We start from the raw sequence: 13,072 nt of genomic DNA, 5'->3' as shown, positions 1-13,072 counted from the left end.
AAGTCCTCGGCGCCTATAATTACCGTTGCACGGCGGCAAGTCTGTCTACGGACCGTTGCCCCGGGGTGGCCTGAGATTCACCTACCCCAGATAAGTCCCCGAACTTACCCGGAATCGACAGCCAACTCGTGCAACGTAGTGTTCTGCGAGAACTCGTGCATTACCCGCCATAAGTTATGACCATCGCGAAATTCGTATAGAACGTTCTTGGAATTAAACAAATTGTACCTACAATATTTTTGTAATGCATTTCCCACAAATGTTTTTTGTCAAAAGATGTTTTTTTATTTAAAAATACTTTTTTACGTTAATTAGTTTACAAGTTATTAAATTGTACAGTTTAAAGTAAATAGAATTTTAGTTCATTTGAAAGTGTGGAAAAATTTGTGCACATCATAAAGTTTCTGGTATCTTCATATTGTATATTTTTTTTATACCTCTTTATATGTAATTTAAATAAAAACTAAAACCAAGAAGAAAAAATTAGCGTTAGAATATTATTAAAATATAACAATTTGTACTTCTCATATGAACCTAGTTATATAGGGGTTTCAGTGTTTTTTTTTTTTTTTTTTTTTTTTTTTTTTTTTTTTTTTTTTTTTTTTTTTTTTGCTTACGAAAGCGCATCAAACTTCTTCTTGATGCGATTTAGGAAAATTCAAGTGATTTATTTTCGAGATTTATTTCCAAATAATTTGAGAAAAATATGTAAGTAAAATATATTTCCCTTCTTTAATTTAATTTATCTTTAAGGTATACATAATGGGGTAATTAAAAATATACATACAACACTAATATACCAGAAAGTGTATTGTGGCTACATAATTTTCCACATAAATGCATATAATAATTAATGCATAAATAATGCATTAATACTCTACTTTGTGAAACACATTACATTTCATAACTTCTAAACTACAAAACCAATTTAAAATATTTAACTGAAAAATTCATATGAAAACAACGGAGGAGAAATGCACAACAAAAGATTTCATCAAGTTTTAAAGGACAGGGAAGTTTTGTACGGATATCATAATGATTATAAACCTCTGAATGCACATATTCAGGGCTTAAAAGTGTTTTAGAGTGTTGCACACCTAATGTAACAAATCTTTCATTTTAGTTACGATCACTAGACGTGGAGAAAAATACCCTCTCTGAAAAAAAAATTTAATTTTGCGAACATTTTATTTATCCAACCCACTTAACCTAACCTAGCTTTCTTACTATTAATAACAGCAAAAAAATGTGAACGAGTGTTTTAGTAGCCGCCAGTGATGTTTAACGTCTAACCTCAGTAACGAGCAAATTCATACGCTTTCATGTTGCAAATACACTTATAATACAAAACTCCTACGCGTAATTTAACGTAACTTGATGAATATACGCAAAAAGTGTTTTTAACTACATTTTTGACAGGAATCACACGTAGTTTCAGCTTCTGCCGCTAGCATCGCTGTCTGAACAGCTACGTCGACTATCGAAAATTTACATTTGCAACCCGAAATTTTAAAAGACTTGAAAAAAAAAAGTAAACCCCTGCTTTACACTTGATTTTCGACATGGAAATTTATTAAAATACTGCCCTTTTCGTTGAAATTCACCCAACAGTTAATACTATGAAGTTTCCTTTCCTTTGTCTTTGTGAATTTTGGTTCCGCAATAGATAGCAGCACTGTCTGTTACTTATTTCCATTCCTTGACTTACGTTCCATTCTCGATATCACTCCCGCCGATTTCAGTACGCCGAGTACGCCGAGAGCTAAGACGTTACACGTTTAAAAAAAATATATGTGTGTGTGTGTAGATGCACAAACGCGTTCTATTCGGGCGTTTGACTCGAGGCCAAAGGATCTGAAGTTTCGCTTCTGCCCAGCGCAGTTTCGCAGTGTTTCCCGCGCCGGGCCGTGACGTAACGACCAGGCTTCCTGTTTTGGGCAACCACTCGCGAAGGAAACGAGGCCTCCTGTTGGCGGATCTCTGATAGGTCGCGTCGTCGACCCACCGCGAGAGAGCATATTCTCGTGCAAGCACACGGCGGTCGTGACAGCGAATCCCGCGATCCACAACGTAACTAAAATTGGTTGTCTGTAAAGTCGGTTTACGGACGATAGTTTAACGTGTCAACGTCATAACAAAACATTGATGAAATGATTGCATACTTTTATGAATGAAATGGAATCATTTTTATTTTAATAATAAAAGAATAAATAATTGAAATTATACTAGTAATCAGATTTTTAAAATGCAAGAATAATTAACCTTTATTGCCGAAATTTTTGTTGTAATAAGCAATGAAAACCACATTAACTTTTCACTACACTTTATAAATAGTCGAGTGGAAGAGAGATAGATGCGGTGCAAGCATACAACGAGCGTTACAGGACACAGCGTAACGGAGCAATGTGCATAACGGGACACAGCGTAACGGAACAATGTGCGTAACGGGACACTTTTTCGTGCGTGCAGCCGGCGTTCATCTATTTATTAGACGTTGTCACGTCAAAAAATAAGTGTGTTTGTAGGACGGTTCCGGGATAAGGAGGGACCTAGTCGCGTCTCAGGCCGAAGCTTGTACGCCCAAGTCTCGCTGGGAATTAGCAATGCGTGTGCTCTGTGCGGGGATTGGACCAGCCATTGGCAGCGATAGACACGAGGTAAATCCCTGGGCACAATATGCGGGGGGGGGGGGGGGTCAATGGGCATGCATTAATTGCGTAGGAGTATCACCGACCCCCGATCAGTCGCCAAAATTTTTTCCGATGTTTGCCGTTCTCTTTTACGACTTCGCAAACGAAGTAATAATAAATCATATCAATAAATTTAATACATTTTCAATATTTCAGTGAATTTTAAATGTCCGCTGACTTAACCTAACCAAATTCTTCATTTAAGTAACGAGTATCTAGACGTGCGAAAACTACCCCACCTGGGAACAAAAGAGGTTCATGTGGAACGGATTTTTACGAGGTATTTATTTATGTAACACACCTAACCTGAAAGACGTGTTATTTTTGCAACATCTAGAAAATCTGGGTCAGTAAATGGCAGGGTACTCCTTCCAGTAGTAAGATTGTTTTTTTTTTGTTTTTTTTTTCAAGATCTGATCTTGATCTTGCGGAAGAGTGGAAGTGTGCCACGGAAGGAGCGCACGCGGCCGTGTCACACGATGCCTTCCCGCCGCTGCGGCTAGAACTACCGCAGCGTTCGTTTGGCTGGACATTCTTACAGTCGCTTTTCTTAAAGGCCGCCATACACGATCAGTGCCGAAATGCGAACCAACAGTTCGGACGTATCTGTCAGAACTGCCGTATGTGAACAAGAAGGAGGTGGACCCATAAGTAGGGACCGGAAAAATTCTCGGGTTCAATGACCTGCAGGATGAACTCCATAGTTCTACGTACACTCGGTCAAATGTCACCCACTCATTGGCTGCTGTCTTGTTAGGCGTCCCAACGTAGCAGCCTGTGATTCGATAAAGCTTTGGTCGGGTGTTTCTCATTGGCCCAGAGTCATCCAGGTGAGTTGTGAGCCAATAGCAGAGGCAGCACTGAGTTACAAATATTTGTATTTGAGCCTATTGCTAAATGAATTCGCGTATTTTTCCGGTCTCTACCCATAAGTTGGAACTGATGTACTGACGAACTGATGGCTTCCCATCAAATCGTACTGTGGGCTCGAGTGTGTGTGAGAACAGCGTCTCACCAGTCCAAACTGCCGGTCCAAACAATCATTCCATCAGCTGAGTGTCCGGCAGACATCTTTGTTTATACTCTTTTTTCCTTTTTTTTATAACTAAAAGTGAAACTACAATTGCAACATCCAAAAGTTTCTTCCGTATTCTACGATCAAACGATACATCCAACAGCAACCACAAGACTGATCGTGTGTGAGGAAAGCTTCATTTCGGTCCAAACTGAAAACATCAAACAGTCGACTTAAGAAAAATGTATTAAAAAACAATTGTAAATAAAAACAATGTTTTCTTTTCTCAAGCAAAATCGTTACTTGAATTTCTATGAATAAACGTTGGACTTGTAACGGTCTACTGTTCCCTGAAATTCTAGTGTGACTGTGTTCTTTGAAAAAAAAAATTGGTTGTCTGTAAAGTCGGTTAACAGACGATAGTTTAACGTTACAACGTCATAACAAAACATTGATGAAATGATTGCATACTTTTATGAAGAAAATTTAATCAATTTTTATTGAATTATCACTATTTTGTATGGATACAAAGAAGGAGTGAAATGAAATCTACAATTTAATTGATAAATTTACTTTTATTTGCACTCATTAATTCAAATATGTTTATTACTTTAACGAAGAGATTATTTTAACTATAACTTTTGTATATGTTTGCTATTTAACTTTTTCCAATCTGTTAAGGATAGGACGATGATAGGAAAAGTAGGAAACGAATGGGAGTGTTTCAAGTTTAATGTGCCTCGAAAAAGTCAAATAGATGGTGGTTGTTCCAATCGAGTGGAAGAGAGATAGATGTGGCGCAAGCGTACAATGAGCGTAACGGGACACAGCGTTACGGGACAATGTGCGTAACGGGACACTTTTTCGTGCGTGCAGCCGGCGTTCATCGATTTATTAGACGTTTTCACGTCAAAAACTCAATTCTAAGAAAAACTTACTCATAAAGAATGTTTTAACGGGTATTCCGGAGCACCTCCTCCACAGAATCCTGGCCACGGCTCTGCCGATGATCCGCGTGGCGCAAGTGAAACTGCTCTGCGGCCGGCGAGCGTTTGGGCGAGGCGATGACGTCATCAGACCGTGACGAATAAGTAGCGTAACGAAAAAAAAAAAAAAAACAGGGGGAGGGGGGCGGGTTAACGCTCAGAGCGTCGCGTCGCGGAAAGCTAATCGATCAGTAAAAGAGAGGTGTAGCTGGATTGCTGTTTGGCGCCATGTTTGGTCCGCTTGCACTTGTAGGGCGACGCGCCGAGCAATTGGGCGTGGCCAGGCCTTGTGGCTGCAGATGCAACTGCACATTACATGTTCATACGTATATATATAGGGGCAGGCATTTTTCGCGAATAAATCTTAACGCCTATTAGACTGCAACAAGGTATGCCCGCACCAGTGGTTTCTCCCTTGTGATTGGCGGCCGTCTGCGAGAGAAGTCGTTGCCTTATTTGACCGAGCCACTCAGGACGCGTTTGCTTCCGCACTGAATTACTGTGATTGGTGTTGTAACAATCGACATGCGCCTGAAAGGAATTCACCCAATCACGAAATACAGACGATGCTACAGTGTTTTAACTTATAACTGATCTCGGAATCTTTTCGCGAAATATGCATGGTCATATATATATATATATATATAACACATAACTTACACGTAACACGTAATCGTACTGTATCGAATTTATGTATCGCATTTTAGCTAAGATTCTGTCAAAAACACAATAGGGCAACAGCAGTTGTGCCGTTAGTGAGGTGAAGTTGAACCGCAGCAAGTCTGAGAATGTTCACTTGCATGTACTTGAACTGCATTCTCGTTGGACCATATGAGTAGCAGTTGTTTTGCACACGCTCCAAAGGAACAAGGAACCGGTAACTACATTTTAAAAAAATTTTAATTATATTTTATCTCGCTCCTATGACCGAAGCCGGTGATATAAGTATATGTAACAATAAAACCACATTTTTTTCACAACCAAGTGCACCCCAATGTAAGGTGAGCTCCCATTCCAAGTTATTCATATTAAATGGGGTTCGGTTTTTGAGTGGACCTTGCACTGGATGTCACGAGGGCGGAGCTATGAAATATCATAAAATATTAGCAAGATTTTATGAAATTTCGGCATTTCATTGATGCTTTCTTCGTTCCCATGGAAACAGCTTTTTTCAACGACAGTGGCGCACCCACGGGGAGGAGCATGTAAGTACAATGGGCAGTGCGAGTGTGTTCTGTCTGCAGACTGCCGTAGCGAAGCATGGGGCGGAATGCATGGGCGTGAGGAAACGGGGAAAAACCCCACAAGCTCGCGGCAACGTCCGCCGTGTTTCCCGCCCGCTAACAGATCATTCCCGTTGGGAATGGGACCTGCGATCTCCTTGGTGGGAATCAAGTAATGTTACAGATGGACCACCAAGCAGCTGAGTGAACTGAGACCAACTGTCTTTAACAATAGCAGCGAAGGGTAGCCTGCTCCGATTGATTTTTTACACGCTTTATATTAGCTTCACCTGTATGTTTGTATGTTTGTGACCGACTCCTTTGGGTGCGATTTTGACCCACTTTAAACGGCCAGATTTCATTCAAACTTTGTAGATTTATCGAGGACCGATGACAATACACTAATTTGATAATATTATTCCATTATTTCGCAACCGAAAAGTTAAGCAAACGAATTGTAGTCGGTCAAATGATTATTTTTGCAGTCCAGGTAAACACAGAGGCAATCCTTTTAAAACAAAACCATATATATATGTGTGTGTGTGTGTGTGTAGGTGTGTGTGTGTGTGTGTAAACTTGGAGATAATAGACAGTAATAACAGGTAAAAAGAGGTGTCAATTCTCATTAACTTTATAATCTGACTATAATTATATTTAATGAAAAAAAATGTTTCATGAATACATTAACAAATTACTTTCTCCAGAAAACCCCTTGTAAAAACAAACCTGACTTACTACTAGGTATACTTCCAGCTCCAACTTGAACTCCTAACTATCGACTACCCTCAAACAGCTACGTTAGAATCGATCTAGCTCATCTTCCTTCGGGGCAGCTCTAGTGCCGATGTCCTGTGGGAACTTGTTCACGACCCGTGATATCCGGAGGTCAGCAGTAAGGAGTCGAGGTAGCAGACACATCTCCAAGCAATACAGAGAAGAAAATTTTTTTCTGTAATTTTACAAAAGATTCTTTTGAAAACCGGTTGCCGAGAAATAGTTTGTAATGCTACAAGAAATGCGTTGTAACCTTATACAACACACGGCTATGGTTATTTATAGTATATTATATGTTTTTCTAGTTAATGCTGAGTGTTTGTTACGAAAATAGGAGCATTATTCTATATTTTATTTGAGGTTTCATTCAAACATTTTTTTTTTAACATGGACAATATAATCGAATATTCAATCGTTTGACTATATCTTGTTGTATCATAACGATTTACAAATAATTTTAACTATTGGAGGAACTGTGACAACACAAAGCTTAAATGTCCGGATAAGAATCCGAACACAGAATTACTGCGATCACTATTTTGTAGTGTAAAATTGTTTTCATGAAAATGTACAAATATACAAATATATGTAATTTTACTTGAATATTTCTGTTCCTTTAACAAAGAAAAATGTGTAATGTAGCGGATATAGACACGAACATCATTGTTAAGCTGTAAAAATAAACTTAGAATTCTACATTTCAAAAGCAACAAAATTGCTTTAATACTTCCTTGTTTAGGAAATATTTATCGTTTTGTCTTTATCCATGTTTTCATTGTAGTACAGTATAAAAAACTTCATGATTACAAAAAATGTACTGAGTCAACAACAAATCCGGTAGTGCCATTTTAAAGTGAGTTAGGTACATGTCCTATAAGACAGTCATGTTTTCAAATATCCGAATCCTACTACAACGATATCTAAGTATACAAATTTTAGCAGTATTGTAAAATTTCAAGGTTTTTTTTAATATAATTAATGTAAATGTAATTCAGCGATGTGGTGTTATACAACTTATTAGAAGTTAGCTTAATGAAAAAAGTACCCATAAACTACCGTACATATCTGTAAATTTACTAATATCCCTGGAGAAATTGTAACCTATTTTCTTGGTAAATTTTAAGTGAAAATTTTTCAACATTACAAAATGCTATTACGTGTAACTATTTTAACATTTACGTTACTTAATTATTTTATCTTGTATAAAAATGCCCAGCTGAAATAGCAACTAACATCTACTCCACTTAAAGGAGAAAATCGCTATTTAACCTTTATTGGATTTGGAAAAGGAGGAGGGAAAAAGAACACATGCGGAAGAATGATTTACTGAAAATATCACGTTTTACACATTTGTAACTTCAGCGCGATGGATAACGCGGTCTTGATGACTTCCCAATTCGTTACCGATTTTACAGAATCAACATCAGATTTTATTTTCGAATGTTTTCGTTTTGTGCGAACATTTTAGTACGTTAACGTAAAATTATTTATTTTCGAATAAGTATTAATTATTTGAAAAAACACATTTTTATCTGAAACATGTCATTTAAAACCAATATGTAGAACTGGATGGATGCTGTGTAGGCTATGTATTTCGTATGTAATGGCAATACTTTTTTTTTAATATAGTTGTTGGTTTCGGTTAATCGAGCTGTTAAAAAAAAACATGCAAAATTTTTGTTTTGCTATCGCATCGCTCTATTGTTGATTCCGTGATTCCAGCGTGATGTGTAAAGCTGGGTTTACGATTGATTTCCTTAAGAATTATAACTTAACATCGAGCACACGATTAAGTCAAAAATATATTTTCCAGTTTATGATTGACATAGAAGTCGTTAATTCTAACCAATCACAGCACAAAACACATGGTCGGCCATTGTTCGAAACGGAGAAGCAGGTTTGAAATAGGTTATTGACAAATGGGATATCTATTTTTCGAAATGGATGATGATTACAAATGACAAATATACGAATTCTAACCCAAAATACTGCCTTGCTCGGTCCAATAATAAGACATAAACTTCCGGTTGAAAGGTTCCGGTTTGTTGTGATTGGTCGCTTCCCTTAAGTCTTAACGAAAAATATAAAATATAATCATTTCTGTTAAGTCTAAGTCATCATATGGTTCGCACACGACCCGTCAAAATTCACACACGACAATCATAAACCATTCCACTAGTTTACATAGAGTCATATGGTAGGTATCCGACTAAGTCTTAAGTCTTAATTCTTAATTTTCAATCGTAGACCCACCTTAACAGAAGTAGGTGGTGGGTGTCCGACATAACCTCACTCCTCACCTGGTTTCCGTGCCGTGCGAAGGCAGCGCTCCGGGTGTCGCGGCGCGGCAACTCAGCGCCCGCAGAGCAGTTCCCCCTCCGTCACACGCGCGCGCGGCCGTGGCTGACCATGAACTGACGGTCGGCCGGGTAGCGCCCGGCTCTTTTGTTAATCGCAGGGTAAGCGCGGAGAGCGACGTTGCCGCTTCGTGCGCTGTCGCCGTCTCTCTCCCTCTCTCTCCGTCTCCCCCTCTTCGTCGGCTGGCCAGGTGTGCTACTCCCTCGCGAACACTCTCCCGCTGACGTTGCGTTGCGTCACGTCCGTCGCCTCTCGCGCCGGGAGCAAGCGTGAACACACTGGCGGATCATTTCAGCAATGGCGGCCACAGACTCTGCCAGTTACTATTGCGGAGCCATAATATTTTTACAGGGGACTTATCGGGGGGCTTGGGAGATATGGGGTAGCCCCCAGAAACTTAAAAAATATATATTTTTTGCAAAACTCCAATGGCCACCGCATGGGGAGCCCAAGAAAAGAAACGGACTCCCCATTCGGAAGCCGCCTGGAAGGTTTTTTTTTCTGTTCCACCCACCGTTTCTTTTGGTAGCCTGACTTGTTACAAGGGATTGTATTCCTACCAGAGAAAATGCCACCATTTTGTCTGGGCAATCCCGCCTTGGAGGAGCCGGGGCGCGAACCCGGGTCCTACAAGTCACAAGGCTGGCGCTCTACCCCAGAACCAGAGTGGTAGAGCGACTATCCGCAGTCTTCTTAACACTGACATGATGTTATTCCACGAGTTTACTGTAGTTTCGTGTGTCCTTAACACGTGCAGTAACATCTAACCACGGTATCGAACAATTTAATGTGTTCTTATTTTGTTCGTTCAGCATGAATTATGTAATTTCAGAACAGTGAAATATAATTTGTATAACTAGTCTGGCAATTTTTTAGTTGATTTTCTGCAAACAACCTTACAGTCCTGCTGTACAATAATTATATAGACATATAGACTAGTAAAAAAATATGTAAAGATCTTGCACTGTCGATGGTAAAGTTATTTTGAAATAAATGTTAGATATTAAAAGAACGTGTTTAGTTAAAATATGTGTGTGCTTACAAGCATGAAGATATTGTATAAAAATTTTATTTATTTGTTTTTAAAGCCACAGAACTATCACTTTTGGCTTTCTTTTGTTTTTCCGTGCTTAATATTCGCAGCTAATACTGGAAAGCTATTCAAACAACTGTTTGCAAATAGGCGTTTCCAAAATCTTAAATTAAGTACTAAATCTATAATAGTGTTGGAGATGTCAAATAAAAATATACATTTTTATACTGACATCGTTGGAATTTCAGGTAATGATAGTACTGACCTTAAATCGATCAGTTTTTGAAGACTAAGAATTTATATGACACTAGTTTTGTGAGATTTGTTTACTTATTTACAAATATTCACATCATTTTAATACAACTATATTTTATTGGAACTTACAGTACTCCTGAGTACAGAATTATTGGAAATAGCTTACCTCAGGGCTAAGCATGAGCATAAATCAGAGTTTAGTAGGAGCTTAAGTGTTTTATTTCATATGATGAAACCCTCAGAAAATTAATTGAATCATCGGGATTATTAAACATGAACTTCTTTGAGTACACAACCACAGAAAGTTTTTTTAAATATTTGTGCACATCGTAGTGACATCTCCATTTAATTATTTGTAATTTCAATTGTAACAAAAGTTGGAATACGGTGTTTAAAATATTTTGGTTGTGTAATATTTCTACGTGTAATAATATAAAACATGTATTGTTTTAACTGTTACAGTATCAAAAGTTCATTTAATGGTTGTGTATGTTTATTTCCGTCCAAAAAAATATTTTGTACAATATCCTTCACCAAGAGATTTTTTTTTCTTATATTTTTGTTGTTTTAGATTATTATGTTCGAACTTTCCCTTAAGTTTAATAACTTAAGTAGATCTGATAATTTCGCATACTACACTTGATATTTTGAGATTATTACTAAAAAATTGGTTGTCTGTAAAGTCGGTTTACGGACGATAGTTTAACGTGACAACGTCATAACAAAACATTGATGAAATGAATAAAATTTAATCATTTTTATTTTAATAATAAAAGAATAAATACTTGAAATTATACTAGTAATCAGATTTTCAAAATGCAAGAATAATTAACCTTTATTGCCGAAATTGTTGTTGTAATAAGCAATTAAAACCACATTAACTTTTCACTTCACTTTATAAACAGTCGACGAAACAGTTCACGTGTAGATGTAAGTTGTGTGCTGCCGCTGTCTTCTTCTCCTCGGACGCATAGGCCAATCGAGTGGATGAGAGATAGATGCGGAGCAAGCGTACAATGAGCGTAACGGGACACAGCGTAACGGAACTATGTGCGTAACGGGACACTTTTTCGTGCGTGCAGCCGGCGTTTATCGATTTATTAGACGTTGTCACGTCAAAAAAAACCTAATCCTTAAACAAATTTTTTAACCAGTAACTTTTTTTGATGGGTTTTCTTATTTATGTTAGAAATTTTAATATCCTTTCGTAATAAACGGGTTATTTTTATTATGATAACCATCAAATTTCGGTGAAATCGAGTCTTTATACCAGGCATTAAGAACTTTTAGAAAGAATTTCTAATACGAAATCATGAAAACTCATTTTAAATATCGAAAGTTATTGACCAGCAGTTTGAATTGAATGATTACAAGAATTTAATACATCAGTTTCATATTATTTTCTATGTTTTTCACAGAAAAATAAATTTTTAAAAAGAAGGAAAATGGGAAAGGTGTGGCGCGGGGCCCCTGCATTCAGCAGGAATTTTTTTTTTCCTTTTGCTTTTACACACATTCGAGCGACGATAGTCATCCTGGCTAAAATAAAATAAAATAATAAATACAATTAGTAGAGAGACGAGTAAATTCGTTCGGAGGTCAGAATACTTGAAGTACAAACAGTTTACAATACCAAAAAAAAAATGTTATACAACACCTTGATTTCCCTGCAAGCATGTGGTCAACTATTTGCTGCAGGCGGGTAATCAAAGTGCCACATTTTACAACACCGTCCACGAAGACTGATCATTAGGGGCATGCAGATTTCGCGAAAAGATTCCGAGACTAGACGAAAGTTAAAACACTGTAACACCGCCTGTGTTTCGTGATTGGGTGAGTTACTCCCAGGTACATATTGATTGCAACAACACCAATCACAGTGATTCATTGCGGAAGTAAACGTGGCCTGGGTGGCTCTGACAAACAAGGCAACGACCTCTCTCGCAGACGGCTGCCAATCACAAGGAAGAAACCACAGGTGCGGGTATACCTTGTTGCAGTCTAATAAGTGCTCAGATCTTTTCGCGAAAAATGCCTGCCCCTACTGATCATTCATTTTATGTGGCCGTTGACAGCACCTTCCACCTTTACTTCCACAGAGAAACTCTTCCGGTTCGTAGCAGCAGAATTATTTTTTTTGATCATCCATCGGTACTTCTCGTTTACAGCCTCTACGCGCCATTCAGTGTCCTGTTCGAGCTGAATCGGTTGTTCTTCCTGTTGTGTGAGATGCTACTCCTGGTATGTAAACTACTCAAGAACGGTAGAGCGCAAATACAAAACTGTTCAGCAACCATATTTCAAAGTACCGGTTCATAAACTACGCAAGGCGCAACTACGTCACGGAAGTATTGTTCAACTAACTAATTTCCTCGCGTTGTGGCTTGCGGTTTCGATGGCCACATTTGAAGATAAGTGTCCCCAAAAAAAATTTTATTAGCATATTTATTTATACACACATAATGTTTACACTCGTTAAACTTTAATACAGTGAAATAAAATAACACTTTTTAAAAAAATTATTGGCTATTTCTTTCGTTTTCGTGATAAGAATGTTGATGCCTGTAGTAGAAACAAGGGCGTCGCCAGCCGATGACCAAAAAAGGGGGGGGGGAGTTGTGGGAAAAATATGTATTTTTTTGCATTTGGCTACATTTTTTTTTAATCTCTAGGGCTCTGAGGGGGGGGGGGGGAGCAACTGCCCCCCCCTACCACCCCCCCTGGCGACGCCCTTGAGT

The 13,072-nt window shown here is 38.2% G+C and overlaps 1 long non-coding RNA gene across 1 annotated transcript in view; it reads right to left on the bottom strand.

The window, feature by feature from the left end:
* LOC134537802 (uncharacterized) overlaps nucleotides 1-9,107 on the bottom strand; it is a 59,177-nt gene extending 50,070 nt beyond the window's left edge. The window contains exon 1 of the long non-coding RNA XR_010076045.1: nucleotides 8,989-9,107. This is a non-coding gene — a long non-coding RNA (uncharacterized LOC134537802). The remainder of the gene's footprint in view (nucleotides 1-8,988) is intronic.
* Nucleotides 9,108-13,072: the final 3,965 nt, after the last annotated feature.

This window comes from Bacillus rossius, chromosome 12, assembly GCF_032445375.1.
Source record: "Bacillus rossius redtenbacheri isolate Brsri chromosome 12, Brsri_v3, whole genome shotgun sequence".
Lineage (NCBI taxonomy): Eukaryota > Metazoa > Arthropoda > Insecta > Phasmatodea > Bacillidae > Bacillus > Bacillus rossius.
The sequence above is the reverse complement of the archived record's forward strand: the minus strand, read 5'-3'. Positions and strand labels throughout refer to the sequence as shown.